This window comes from Gopherus flavomarginatus, chromosome 6 (assembly GCF_025201925.1).
Source record: "Gopherus flavomarginatus isolate rGopFla2 chromosome 6, rGopFla2.mat.asm, whole genome shotgun sequence".
Lineage (NCBI taxonomy): Eukaryota > Metazoa > Chordata > Testudines > Testudinidae > Gopherus > Gopherus flavomarginatus.
In genome coordinates, this window is record NC_066622.1 from 22,853,882 (window position 1) to 22,869,198 (window position 15,317).

General features: G+C 44.4%; 2 protein-coding genes across 6 annotated transcripts in view; both read right to left on the reverse strand.

Annotated features, from left to right (window-relative positions):
• PLXNA1 (plexin A1) overlaps window positions 1-15,317 on the reverse strand; it is a 409,775-nt gene that overhangs the window by 393,425 nt on the left and 1,033 nt on the right. The gene's annotated exons all lie outside the window — the stretch shown is intronic.
• CHCHD6 (coiled-coil-helix-coiled-coil-helix domain containing 6) overlaps window positions 1-15,317 on the reverse strand; it is a 177,489-nt gene that overhangs the window by 15,073 nt on the left and 147,099 nt on the right. The window lies entirely within an intron of this gene.

Sequence of the window (15,317 nt, forward strand, 5' to 3'; positions counted from 1 at the left end):
AATATTTTTTTCCCTGCCTCATCATATGCCATTTGACTGAGTGGTAACTAAAGTCAAATGAACATACTCTGGCCAGACACTAGAATTTTAGATTCTTCATCCCCCTTCCATTTGATAATTCAAAAACTCTCAGCTCAGTTCACTCACTACACTTCCCACAGAATTAAATTCCATAGTGCATTAGTGCACCAAGCAATTCTGATGCTGTCCAACTTTGATGTCTTTGGGAATCCATATTAATCTGAAACCAAGTCCATCAAGTCTGGTCAAGACATGATTTCCTCTAAAACAATGTCATCCTGATAAAGAGAAAATAATCCCTGAATTTCTTCTGTATCCCTAAAGACTGTCCAACTTCACTCCCATATATCCTTAACCCCTCAAAACTCCAAACAGCAGCCAGTGGCTGGAAGATCAAGGAAAACAGGATGCTGTTCTGTTCTGAGGCAGTCAGTGCTGCCCCTTTATAATCACTGGACACATTATTAATCGATGCTTCCTCCTTCCCTTTTCAAAATATCACATTTATCTTGTGAATTTCAGTGCTCATGAAAGTCAAGTAGAGACAAGTTTGCAACACCCAACCCCATCTACAATGTGAACAGTTTGTATGTAGGCTTCACCACCGAACAACTCTGGCACCATGTCTCAGTCCAGACCTGTAGCATCACCTGCTACATGCCACTTGAGACTCTCCTTAGCAGAGGCTGAAAGTCTCGCCACACTATGCGATAGTTCTTTGATTAATAGAAAGTAAGGTTGTTTTGAGGCAAGAGAGAATGTGTATGATTCAGGTTTCCTGGGTTCTATTCCCAGCTCTCCTACAAACTTCATGGAATGACTCTAGGTAAGTCACTCCCTGCCTCAGTTGACCCTTCTGTAAAATAGGAATATTGCTACTTACAACCACACAGTGGTCCTGCAAGGGTCCAAGTGCATTAATTAATTATTTGTCACTGGAGGATGCTACAGAAGTACAAATTCTTACCACTAAATTCTGTTGGGATTTATTTCCACAGCAAGATTTGAACTCTGGCTTCGGAAAGGAAAAGCTAATGCATTAATTTGCTGTGCTAGCCAGCCCACTTCTACCTTGCTTTAAAAGACTCCTGCAAAGTACTGCGTATTTTGATTTCCACTTCAGCTCTCGGAAAACATTTTGCGTAAGGCAAACTCCTCTCCAGTCCAGTCTCATATATTGAGTGCACACATGCAGGCAGGAATGACTTCCCTAGATATCCCTCTTCTATGCCTAATTCTATTTCTGCTCAGTGATATACTGAAATTCCACCCAGAAGTATTATGAGCTTGACTGGCTTTATTTGTTTAACAGCTCCCATTTTCATTAAACTGTTGCCATTCGGCAGCCAGTAATTTTATTTGTATGATAGCTGTATTCATCTCGTGCTTATGGGTGTTAATGTCGATTCCTCTCTGCAAGGAGAAGAGAAAGGGTGTCAGCAGAGAAGACAGCGCTGGGGCAAAGGGAAAGCTGCACACAATGTCTATTTGCAAGTATGTAAGGAGTATAACCTTCCCTACCTGCTTTTATAAAACACCTACCAATGACTGACTGGTGTTAGAATAAATAACCCAAGGGTGAATCAGAAAGATATTTTACACAGAGATTAACTGAAATGCACAACCATAAGAGCTGGAGATGAAATGGCCTCCAAGCAGGACTGACTCCTTCATATCAGTGCTGCAGCACTTCAACACTAGAAACTTATCTATAAAGCTACCGAGGCATTTGTACCACTTTCAACTTCATGGTATCCAACAGTGCGTAGAGACCTGATTAGATCACAAGGGGAAGAATAGTCTTATGATCTCATCCACACTAAACCCCTGATTGATGGGCCTCTGCAGACCTGCAACAACCAAGCACAAGAATGTAACAGGCATTTCTCATCATGTTTTCTGATGTGAACAAACTAGGCTGCAGCTGAAAATTAAACTGTCTACTTCCAAATCCACACCTCATGGGTGGAGGCTCCAGCCTTCACGCACCAAATCCAAATGTTTCACTTCCTTACATGGCAGATCCCGCCTTTCTACTAGATCATGGAGCCAGGAAACACGACAGCCTGGGTTTCTTAACTAGCACATAATGAAGACTTGGCACCCATGGCAGGAAATGCATGATCCACTGGATCACTGATGGGTATAACACAAAACCCGAATAAAACAGGAATGCTAACAAACGGATTAAAAACGAAGAGAGGTGCCTGGTCATGCACCCACATGCAGATACCTAGCCATGAACCAATGGTAGACATGACCAGTCACCAACTCAGATACGCGCAGACACTAGGCCACTGTAGGAGGAGAGTCACCCGCTTCGGCCCTGAAAGGGTTACAGCCAGCCCTGGGAAAGGGCTGGGGCTGTGAGCCAGGGACTAGGCTAACGGGGAAGGCAACCACAGCTGGGGCTACACCCCAATCAGGCCACAGCTGGTCCTATAAAAGGGCTGTGAGGCAGTGGCTCAGGCAGTCTCTCTCTAGCAGTGGAGAGAGAAGGACTTGGCTGCCTGGGAGCTGGGCAGGGTGCCTGAGGTAGAGCAGGGCTGGGGAAAGGCAAAGGAGCAGGGGAGCTCCAGCCTGGCAATTTCCCAGGCTGCAGGCCTGGCTAAAGGCCCAAAGAAGGGCACTGGGGTTGCAGAGGTGCAGTCCAGGGTAGGCAAAGGCAGCAGGTCCAACCCCCCCTTGCCGATGATGAGAGATATAGACTACAGTCTGCCTCAGTGAGTGGGAGCTAGATGGTGACTGGCAGTAGCCACTGAGGCAAGGTGGCGGTAGAGGGTTGGGGGTTCCCCTGGGTGGGAAGACTCAGAGAATGGGGATACTGCCAGGGGGCACCGGGGTCCAGGAGGGACATGTGGGGGCTAGCGACAAGTAGGACATCGGCCAGCAGAGGGCGCTCCAGAGCTGGAGAGTTAATTCCCAGGATGACCAACAGGAGGCGCCGTGCCAGTGAGTCATCGCTTCGCTACAGCCACATACACACAGTTGTCATTACTCCTTAACACTGCAGCAAAATGGTTTTGTATAGCTGACCATTTTTATCCAACACACCCAATGCTATTAAACATAATTGCATACATTATGCTATAACTGAATGCAGCACTAACAAATGAAGGGAGAGCAGCAACGATCCTGGGAAACGAGGATGTTTCTCCACATATTGCCTCCTCCTATCTAAGTCAGATCCAAGCCCATTTCCAAGATTAAAATTCTTTAAAAAAGCAGTATTTCTCCACAAACTTTCTCCTCCTCAGGATGGAATGTGACAGTTCCCATGGTTAATGAGATGGAGGCGGTTGGGAAAAGACACTAGGGCTGCCTAAATGATCATCTCCCCTTTCCATCGCTGCAAACTTCTAACCCAAGATACATAGAGTGGAGACCTGCTGCCATCTAAAACCAGTTTTTACAAACAGGACCTGAGGTGGGATGTTTAACTAGAACAGTTTAAAATGCATAATAGACTGGAAAAGAAAGCAATACTTTATAAATATGCTATGCGGGTGTCTTGTGGACACAGCTCAGGTCGAGGGTGTTTTAATTTTTGACGAATGGTGTTAGTCGCATCTTGTAATTTCTCTCACTGTGGAGCGTGTCTGTTTGTGATAGATACCAGCACAGCTGCTTGGGTGTTCTTTTATCTGCAGAAAAGTATTGTCTGTTTGGAACCAACTCATCCCGAAACAGGAGCCCCCGAGGGGGAAGAGAGAGTGGAGGGGATGAGGGAGCTGTCAACTGGGAATACATCAATGCTTCTGATGTAAAGGCTCTGGCAAATAACAGGCTTCATGCTTCAGCTGAATCCTTTCCTCACCTCTCCCTAACCATTTTTTACCTGTAGCGCTAACACCTACTTATCCTCTTTCCACAAGGACTAAACATTTATACAAATTATTTAATATTTTGCATCATGATAGCACAAGGATTGAAGCCATGGGCTTGTACAAATACACAGGAACACACAGTTAGCAACCTGAACATTTTATAATCCAAGAAAAACAATGTGACAGAGAGAAGACAGGGAAGAGAGGTACACAATCAAGATTAACACACTGTTTGTGTTCGTGCAGACGGTACATATCCCCACTTAGCTTTCATGAACTGGACAATTTCCTCTAAGCAGAACCATCCAAAATATTTTGCTTTCCTAGAGAGACTTTCAGAAGAGGATCTCAAAGAACATACAAATATGAATTGAGGCTCATCAAAACCTGTGATATGTGCTATAATTAAAAACAGAGCAATGGGCTGTAAAAAAATTAAAAATCAGTTCAACAACAAAAAAATCCCACAAAGATTTAATTTTCAGTCAAACAAAATGTTCTGTTTCACCTTGTTTTTTTGTTTCATTTTGGATGAGGGTTTGGTTTATTTTCTTTGGGTTTTGTTTTCAACTTTTTTAATTAGCTAAATTTCTAAACAAAACAATTTTGAAACAAAAAAATGGAAATGTCATTTCAGAATGGTCAAAATGAATCTTTTAATTTCAAGAGTCAAAATGGTTTGTTCTGATTTAGAAAACAATCAGAATTTTTTTTGTCAGACTACACTATCCATCAAATTTACCCAAATTCACAAATACCTTTGGTGTACTGAAAAAAAATGCATTTTTCAGCGAAATTATTCATCAAAAAATTTCACCCAGCTCTAGTAATAACTCTGTATTACAGATGAGGAAATAGAGGCAGGGACAGATTAAGTAATTTGTCCATGGAAATATGAGTCAGAGGCAGAGCCTTGAACAGAACCTCTGGCTCCCTGCTCTAAATAGTACATCACACTCCATCCCAGAGGTAGGAACAAAACACTGGAGTCCTAGGTCCCAATTTTAACTGTAACCATATCACACTGCCTCCCTCAAGCAAAGCAAGAATCTTGAATGAGTTATTTTTTAGAAAAGGAAAACTATAGTGATTAACTATAGCTGGGGAGGAATATACTCTTATTAAAACATGATTTTTTCAAAACGGTGTTTAGAATAGCTATCAATATTTCACTATTGCCAAAATTATAAATGGTGTCCGAGTGGAAACAGTCATGTACAGACACTTCCTGTTTAGTCTAGGATATGCAGCTGTCACATGAATTCATGGAAAAGCTAGGACTTCCAAAAAGTTTTTAAAAAGCTATACAGTTTTAAAATATACCCTGTTCTATTCATTCAAGACTTGCTAAGCCACTACTAAATAAAGCAAAATTAATTATTGTTAACTTAAACAGAGACATTTTTAATAGTTAACTCATAGTATTGAAAGCCTGAGCTTTCCTGTGTCTCTTATCTGGATTCCCTCAAACTTACTCTGCATCACACCATCAATATAGCAGTTTTCCATTTGATTTTACCGTATTTAAGACAATTCCAAATGTGAGTGATTTGCTCTTGTCATGAATGATCAGACTTCTGTTAACACTGGGAATTTTCTTTAAAATAGATAAAGTTTGCAAAAAAGTTTCCACACAGGTTTTGACAATGTGGTAACTCTGGGGTCAGTGGGGGACAGAGATAACTTGAGATCTGAATTAAGTAAGGTGATGACCTTCGCTGTACAACTGGCAGCACTATGAAAAACACTAAGAAAATATTTCCTGTACCATAGTGTTTAAGTTCACCATGGTACTTGTGGCTGCTTCTGTACATGGACCAGGAGATCCTACGTGAAAGGCAGGAACCAACCCACATTAAGTGTCAGTTTGGTGTTTTAATACAGTAAGAGCTACATTCCTACCATATATTTGGGTGGGTGGGTGCACAAATGGTTTTTCACTGGTGATCTCCTTGGCCAGGCAAGGACAGCCATGAGCAGGGGGTTCTCAGCATGAGGCACAGAATTATGGAGACTGAAAGTGACTGCACTGAAACCAGCCAGTCTCTGCATTTCATCCATCTGCAGATAAAATAATAATGGAAAAAAAAAACCCACCCAAAGCCAGCCCACGCAGCACAAAGAGGACAAGCGGGTCGTTTAATTTGCAGAGAGCTATTCCATTTGTCCCACTCCACTTCCTGCGGTGTTTGAACAGACAACCTGCTCCCCTTTCATGTGCGCTGCAGTGGCCATTTCTCTAGAGCTGCTCATCATTTCCTTATCAAGCTGGAAAAATGAAGGATCACTGGAGACAGAGCTTAGCCTTGCTGAGATTTCACTCTCTCGGTGGGTTGTAAATGCCCCTATAATGTTGGCTTTTTAAATCTTGGGTTATTATTACTCACAGCTGCCATTCAGCCTGCAGAAAATAAAGCACCACGGCTTTCAGGACAACACAATGACTCTGTGCATTTGCCAGTGATTGGGAAAACAATGCTGTCGAGTTTCAGCTTTACTGGAAACTTTTATGTTGTGGGAGTCTGACCGCACGTATGCCTCTGCATGGGCAACGGAGGGGTGTGAATGTGTACCATACAGATTGCAGGTACGTGTGCCTCTATGTCGCACTGAGAAACCTGTGTGAATGCACGTGGACGCTCACCTGTGACAGTCTGTCTGTGCCTCTCTGCAGGATTATTGGGAAGTGTGCATATGGACATGTGAGTCTAGCTGTGCATCTCTGAAAGTCTATTGAGGGGCCTTAGTATGAATGTTCATCCCTGTGTGAATGTGCCTAACTACAAGTATGTGTGTGTGGATGTGCAGTGTTGCCAGTTCTTATGATTTTATCCCAAGTTTCATGATATTTGGTGCTATAGAGATTTTTCTCAACATTACTCCAGCACTTGGGGCTTTATTACATGAGAATCTCAGAAAGTCCTGTGGCACCTTATAGACTAACAGAAGTTTTGGAGCATGAGCTTTCGTGGGTGAATACCCACTTCATCACATGCATTCAACGAAGTGGGTATTCACCCACGAAAGCTCATGCTCCAAAACGTCTGTTAGTCTATAAGGTGCCACAGGACTCTCTGCTGCTTTTACAGATCCAGACTAACATGGCTACCCCTCTGATACATGAGAATCTCAGTTTTCACCTCCATATGAAAGAGGATTTGACCCTCAACGGCTGCAAAGAAAAAATGTGGCCCCCTAACGGGTCAAAAACAGGAATGCAAATGAGTGTTTTTGTGAGTTCTGCAGACCGATGATTTTTGAATGTTTGTACATACATTCCCCCCTCCAGAGTGTGCTGTATGGCCCACCCCAAGTATTAAAAAAATTATGAGTCAGCCCTCCATCCCACTCAAATCATAAGATTGTTTTCAATAAATTTAGTATCCTTTTCATTTGCCTTCTGGTTTTTGAATCTTTGGGGTGGACTCAGGTCATATTTTCAAGATTTTCTTTGTAAACACAAAGGACAGAAAATTTACTTTTTTTAAAAAAATGAATGCTGAGATTCATGTATTCACATGACTCCAGAAGCTGGGGCAATAAGAAAACTGTGACATATTGCAAGAGTTGGCAAAGCAGAGGTGTGCCTGTCTCCCTGTGACAGGACAAGCATGATGTAGAGTGCTGAGAGTTAAACCAGCCCTCGGAGACTGCAGCAGGGAAAGCGCTGCTGTGTGTTCACACTGTCAACTGCAAGTGCACTGGCATGGCGACATTTGCGGCATTCGCAGCGGCATCGGGAGCGGTGCATTATGCAGTGCAGCTATCCTACAGAGCACCTCTTCCCATTCTGGCGCTGTGGCTTGTGGGAAGGGGGCAGGGTTGGGGGCATTGTGGGTCCTGTTCCAATGCCCCATGATGCACTGCTTCACATCCCAGCAATCCCTGTGTTTCTGTCCACATTTGGCACCATCTTTCAACGTTTTTTGTACTGCGCGCTCTGTCTTCCCTTCTGGTCTGCAGGAATGGATCCTGAACTGCTGAGGAATACGCAGATGGGTCGCACCAGCGCATCACAAATTGCAGTCGAGTTACTCCTTAAGCTACAAACTGACAGTGAGGAGTCTGACGATGATGTCGACTCACATAAAGCATATAACACAAGATTGCTTGTGGCACGGACATGCTCACCATAGTGAAACACCAGTTTTGGGATGAGTGATGGGATCACACCGTCATGCAAGTCTGGGATGACGAGCAGTGGCTGAAGAACTTTTGGACGAGAAAAACCACTTCATGGGACAGTGTGCTGAGCTCGCCCCAACCCTACGGCACAAGAACACGAGACTGAGAGCTGCCCTACCGGTGGAGAAGCGGGTGGCTACTGCAATCTGGAAGCTGGCAACTCCAGACAGCTACCAATCGGTTGCTAACCAGTTTGGAGTGGGAAAGTTGACCGTTGGAATCGTGGTGATGCATGTTTGCAAGGCTATTAATCGCATCCTGCTCAGAAGAAGTGTTACTCTGGGTAATGTGCATCATATTGAAGCTGGCTTTGCACAAACAGATTTCCCTAACTGCAGAGGGGCGATAGATGGGACACGTTCCAATTCTAGCACCAGCCCAACTAGCCTCCGAGTACATAAATTGGAAGGGGTATTTCTCTATGGTTCTCCAGGCACTTGTGGATCACCGTGGGCATTTCATTGACATTAACGCAGGCTGGTCTGGAAAGGTGCATGACACACGCATCTTTCGGAACACAGGACTGTTCAGGAAGCTACAAGCTGGGACATTCTTCCCAGACCATAAGATCACCATAGGGGAAGTCAAAATGCCCATTGTGATCCTTGGAGACTTCGCTTACCTTTTAATGTCATGGCTTATGAAACCCTACACAGGGAGCCTTGACAGCAGCAAGGAGCGGTTCAACAACAGGCTAAGTCAGTGTAGGAAGACTGTGGAGTGTGCTTTTGGCCGTTTAAAGGGATGCTGGTGCTGTCTGTATGAGAAGCTGGACTGGCCAATGACAACCACCCCACACTTATATCCACGTGTTGTACCCTCCATAACATTTGTGAAGGGAAAGGTAAAAGATTCAGTCAGGTATGAACCTCAGATGTTCAAAAGCTGCAGGCTGAATTTGAACAGCCAGAGAGCAGGGCCATTAAAGGGGCCCAGCACGGGGCTGCAAGGATTAGGGATGCCTTGAGGGAGAAATTTGAGGCTGAAAGCCACCACTGATGTTTGGTACCCTGCATGGGAGTGAAGTGCAGTGGTTCCAATGTTAGTAGGAACCGATGTCCACTATGTCCGATTCACTGACTTGCAGTGCCTGCTGCTTTCCTGGGCTACGGTTCTTTTACTTAATGCAATAATAAAGAATGTTTTCAAAGCCAAAAAAATCATTTATTGAAAAGAAACACAACTGCTTGGGAAACAGAAAGGGCATGACACAACTGTGCTGAGTGGGACAAGGGAAAGGGGTTGGGTGGGGAACGGGACAACCACAGATTTGTGTACGTCCTGTTATCATACTCAGCCTTCCTGTCTGGAGTGCGTGCAATGAGTCCTGCACTTCAGGCTGGCAAAAATGCATGGCGATGGGGGTTGAGTGCAGGGGGTAAGGGTCATAGTTTGCACAGCTGGGTGGTGAAGATACAGGTATTGGAGGCAGATTGTGGTGATAAGAACCCGGATGTTGGGGAAAGTGGGTTGGCAGTGACATGGTGGCACAAGGGAAAGAGTTTGGGGGCAAGGGCTGCAGGGGGGAGAGGGTGCAGAAGTGCTCCACCTGCATTGCTACAAGCGCCTGTATCAAGTCCAGTTGGCACTCAATGAAGCTCAGCAGCTGCTCTGTGCTTTGGTGCCAGCGACCCGCATTCTGCTGGCAGACCCTCCTTTAACTCTCCCTTCACTCTTGCACTTCTTGATTTTCATTAAGGGACTGCTGCACCACTTCCTGCAGCATGTCCTCTTTGCTTCTTCACAGACGCTTCCTGATTCCGCATCTGTCACGGCACGTGGCGTGGACACGTTAGCCTTACTGGGACAAGGAGCACAGTAGTTCTGCCAAGGAACCTGTGCAAGTGGATTGCCCAGCTTCTGTATGGAGACCTTTGAAGAGATCACTGAGGCCAATTACCAAGATGTAAGATAGCACATCAACGCCCTATTCCTCATCTAGGCATGCACGCAGCCCTAACCCTCCTCGCCCCAAGAGCCTGCACCAAATAATTTCCTTCCCAAAATAAAAGCTGCTTACCGGGCACCTCCTCTGGTGTTTGTTCTTCCCCAAGCACTGGCCGCTACAATTGGCTACCTTCCTCCTGGCTTGAAAACAGCTCCTTGCTGCATGCATCTAGGGATGCCAGGCTGTCTCCCTCCTCGTCAGCACCATTGCCTCTGCTTTCCTCCTCCTCCTGCCTCGTTGAACTGCGCTCTGAAGTGTCCATGGTAGCCTTCAGAGTGGAGGTGGGGTTGTCCCCAGTATTGCATCCAGCTCTTTGCAGAAATGGCAGGTCATGGGGGCAGCACCAGAGTGGCAGTTTGCCCCATGCGCTTTCCAGTTGGCATTCCACAGCTCCTTCACTTCGGGACACACTGCAGTGTGTCCTGGTCATGGCCCCTTTCCAACATGTCCCTTGATATCTGCCCAAAGGTATCATAATTCCTATGGCTGGAGTGCAGCTGGGACTGGACAGCTTCCTTCCCCCAAACACTGATGAGGTCCAGGACCTCGCCATTGCTCCATACTGGGGATTGCCTGGCGTGTGGAGGCACGGTCACCTGGAAAGATTCGCTGAGAGCATTCCACGCCTGGCTGAGCAAACAGGAAGGGGATTTTCAAAATTCCCAGAAAATTTAAAGGGCAGGTCTGACAGTTGATCACCTGAGGGCAGGGCAGTAGAGTTCAAAGAGTACAGAGTGGCTAAAACAGGCCTTGTGGGACACTTCTCGAGGCCAATCTGAGCGCATTAATAGACCAGGCCAGGGTGCAGCAAGCGTTATGCTTCTCGTGGAGGTGGATTACCAGCAGTGCTCCAGCCACAGAGTCCGGGCACTCTACATGCCTTGCCAGTGTGGATGCGTCATGAGTTAGGGCACCCGGGGCTGCTTGATGCACTCTAACTCGCAAGTGCAGCCAAGCCCTGAGTGTGTTTGTGAGTAACAGTGACTGAGCCTGAGCATCAGTACCTGTGTATCTATGGATGTGATGTGTTAATGTTATCAGCTCTCAAGGAGGTGACCTTGAAATTTTGTAGGAATCTACTTTCCCTTCCCCCCGAATATCAATATGTTACAGGAAAATGTGGTCGAGCTCAGAACACCAAGTTCAGATGCAGTCTTCAGTCAGTGTGAAAGTTAAAGCGATAGATGGGATAGAGCACAGATCATGGGCACAGCCACTGGACTCAGAATATACACGGAACCTGTACCCATCCTTCCTGGGGTTCGGCTATAGCATCCTCTCCTCCCACCTCAAGCTCTCACTGCAAACCAAATTGCAGTCAGCAGTATCATTTGGCTGGCTGTCCTGCTCCTCCTCTTGTGGTCCATGTTAACCCTTAAAATACCATCCTCAAGGGAAATCTATTCAGAAGTGGAGTACAGACCAGGGCTTCAGGAGCTGCCCCAACCATATGAAGAGCTACTTAGAAATATTTCTAAGGGCTGCGGTTTTCCTGGTGGCACAGGATAGCCCCTAAAAGGTTCAGTATGTTCAGTTAACAGGATTCATGCTAATATACTGCCTTTCCGTCATGCCTAATTTCCAAGGATCTTATAAACCTTTACAAACTTTAATAAATTATCATTATAAACCCATTGTGAAGTATCAGTGCCTAGACACCACAGTGATAGGTATGTTAAAGATGCCAAGAGAGGAACAGACAGAAGAGAGCAAAATATCTATTTTATATATAGGGAAACTGAGGCACAGAGAGGAAACTGACTCACCTAGGGTCACACAGTGAATTAGGGTCTAATTCCTGGCTTTGACACCATGTCTCCTGACACCCAACCTTGTGCCTTACCCACAAGACAATCCTTCCTCAATTGGTATATAATTTATATGCCCCTCTCTCACAGATGTGGGAGAGGAGAGTAAAATCACACATCAAGCAGGGTCCTCCTCTTTTTAATATCTGACTGATCTTCACAATGGAAGTTCTGTCTTGTAGTTAAACAGATGTGACAATATACATTTATGCCTCCTTAACAGCTGCACTTCTTAGGCATCTCAAGACCTCTCCCTCTCACTAAACTCTCCAATACTTCTGTCCACCAATTTATTATGCACCTTGCATCACGCTCACCCTCCCCGTACAATTCAGCTTAAGAGACAGGAAAAGCAAAGTGAAAGAGAACTTTACACAGGAATCTGCATGGAAACACACATAGGCTTATGGCAGCATGCAACTTGGGTTAATCAATGACCCATCAGCAAAATGAGAGACCCAGTGCATGACTAAGAGAACAGCAGTCAAAAAAACCCTCAGTGATGGGTCACGTCAGTGCTTTCCTGTTGTGGGGACCTTCCATTCTTTCAAAAAGAGGCTTCCTCTACTGCTTATTCCAACCGCATTGCCCCCAGTATCCTGAATTCACACTAGAACCTCCTATACTCTCGCAAAGATGATAGCAGGAAGCTGTATGGTACTGCCCTAGCCACTGGTAAACTGGTGAAAAGACATTATCTGAAGCCAGCAACAAAGCACCACTCCAAGGCAGCTTCACAATTGAGTGGATCTCTCCCCCTCTCCATGTCATATTTCTTTCTCAGTTGGGTGACTGAGGGACAATGACAACTCCTAAACACACGCATAGCGAGAACATACACCACAAGTGCATCTCCACTAATAGCAGAGACTGTAGATCAGGGGTCGGCAACCTTTCAGAAGTGGTGTGCTGAGACTTCATTTATTCACTCTAATGTAAGCTTTCACATGCCAGTCATACATTTTTAGAAGGTCTCTCTCTATAAGTCTATAATATATTAACTAAACTATTGTGGTATGTAAAGTAAATAAGGTTTTAAAAATGTTTAAGAAGCTTCATTTAAAATTAAATTAAAATGCAGAGCCCCCCGGACTGGTGGCCAGGAGCCAGGCATTGTGAATGCCACTGAAAATCAGCTAGCATGCTGCCTTCAGCACGCATACCACAGGTTGCCTACTTCTGCTGTAACCGGTCAGGTCTCAGGCATTTCTACCATTATGTCACCTAACCCTGCTTTAAGGTTAGAAGACATGGTGGTAAAACCATCTGAGCCCTGTCTACACTTCAGCCTCTGCTGTTAGTACCTTTGGGGGGTTGTGTGCAAATGTTTCAGTGTCTGTGCAGTCAAAGTGTCTAAATGGCTCTGAGGTAAGATGACAAGACGTACAGAGGTGAATCTGAACCCTGATCAGTTTTATGAAAAAGATAATGTAAATATCTTACGCTTCAATAATGCTTTTCATCTAAGGAACTTAAAGCACTTTCCAGATATCCAGTCAATCTCAATAGGCCTACCAAGTAACTAATATCTATCCATCTAGATATTGCCAAACAGAGAAGTTTAATGTCTGGCTCAAGATATCTAATGAGTGTAAGGCAGAGCCACAAATCTAACAGCTAGAGAACTCTTCCCTCTTGAACACACAAAGAGGTTTAAACTCCTCATCCAGGTGTGAAGCCTGCTATGTTCAGTGAGAAGTGATTATTCTTCCTGCTGGTTCACTGGTGCTAAAAAGGTATAAAGAAACAAAAGCCTTTACAACAGAACACGTTCAAACAGATGCAAATAGGGAAGGGAGGGATTTTGCACCTGGTTTAAGTTACCACCATTCATACATCCCATTTGTCTATCAGTTACTAAATTATCCACAATCCATCAACAATTCAAGACTCTCTCCAAGAGGCAGAGATTAATTAGGAATCACTATGCAAAAATGTTTCATGTCTCCCTCTAGTGAGATCAGTTCATGAGGAGTGTCCTGGGTGTTTGGGAACCAAAGAGGGTTTTGTGAGCCGTTCCTTCAGAGAGCAATGACAGACACACAAAGAGAAGGGAAAACGCTATCATCAGGAGGTGAGGTACTGTAAGGCAGGAAGTAATGGCTTTCAGATTCATACCGTGGTCTCTTTTATTGAGCACATGCATGTGCCTGGAGAACAGGAAGCTGCATTTCAGTTCAAGCAATAATGCAAATGAGATTTTCAGGGAAAAACAATGAAGCTAGTATGTAAATATTAATTTAACAATCTACTCTTCGAAGTCTCAGCTGATCTATAAATAGCTGTTTTATTAAAAGGTGATGCTCAAGGCAGCTATCCTGACTCCTGTTCCCACAATCCCCTGTGCCATCTTGTTTTCATTATCCCTAGAGACATTGTCTCTCACTTTATGCGGCTTGCTCCTCTTCCAGCACCTGCAGTGTAAGGAGCTCATTCCTACAATACAATACATACTCACAGAGCCCCTGGCAAGACAAAAATCCTGAAGCGCCGTGCAGACAACAGCTCACAGAGCTCAATTAAAGAGTGCAAAAGGCTTCTGAGAAACAAAAATTAATGCAGTCCTCTTTTAAACAGAACTAACTGGGGAACTGGCCAAGCAGATACTGACAGGCATTCAAAGAATGACTGACAAGGGCCCTGGCACATTCTGTCCATATTTACACCACAAGGCCTGCGAACATATGATTGGGCGTAAGTGCCTAGAATGTGCATAATGAAGCTAGATGAAGAGATATCAGATAGTATCACCAGACAAAGGGAGAGTCTTACTATCTGGGATAATGTTGGTAACGCAAATCATGAGGTCCTTTATCAGTTTTTTACACTCATTAGAATTATTTATATTTCAGAATAATTATGTATTTCTCTACCACCTTTACAGGTTATACACACCAAAATAATATCTTCCATTGTTGAAATGTAGCCATCCTTATAGTGACATATGACAGCACACAGCAATACCACAACAGGTTAAGGCAGGAAGTAAAGAACACTGTTTTCTGGTAGAACTGTAGAGGCAATTTAGATTAGCAGAATGCAATTACCCAAACTGAAAGGTGGCCAAAAACCACATTCTGAAGTTTTAGGATATTCATGTGGATTTTGTATGTATGCTCCAAAAATGTAAAGTATTGTAAAGTATTCCTTTTGCTTCAAAGAACTCTGACAAAATACCTATGTTGGGCCTGCAAACAGACAGGTTGAATATGAAAGAAAAGGAATGCTCTTCACTACTTACCCTCTCATTTATCTTAGACATATGTTCACTCTGAAACTCACTTATACTTAAGACACTAGCAGTTACAATTTCACTGCTGATCACAGTGCCAGAAACTTCCAGCCAATACATTCAGCCAGTGTGCGCAATATGCCGGTCACATTATTATCCTGTGTTTATATTGCTGTAGCATCTAGAAGCAAACCAGATCAAGGGCCCCCTTGTGCTGAACACCATACAAACATATAGAAAATGACAGTCCCTGATCCAAAGAGTTACAAGCTAAAAGATCACAATAATCCATTTCA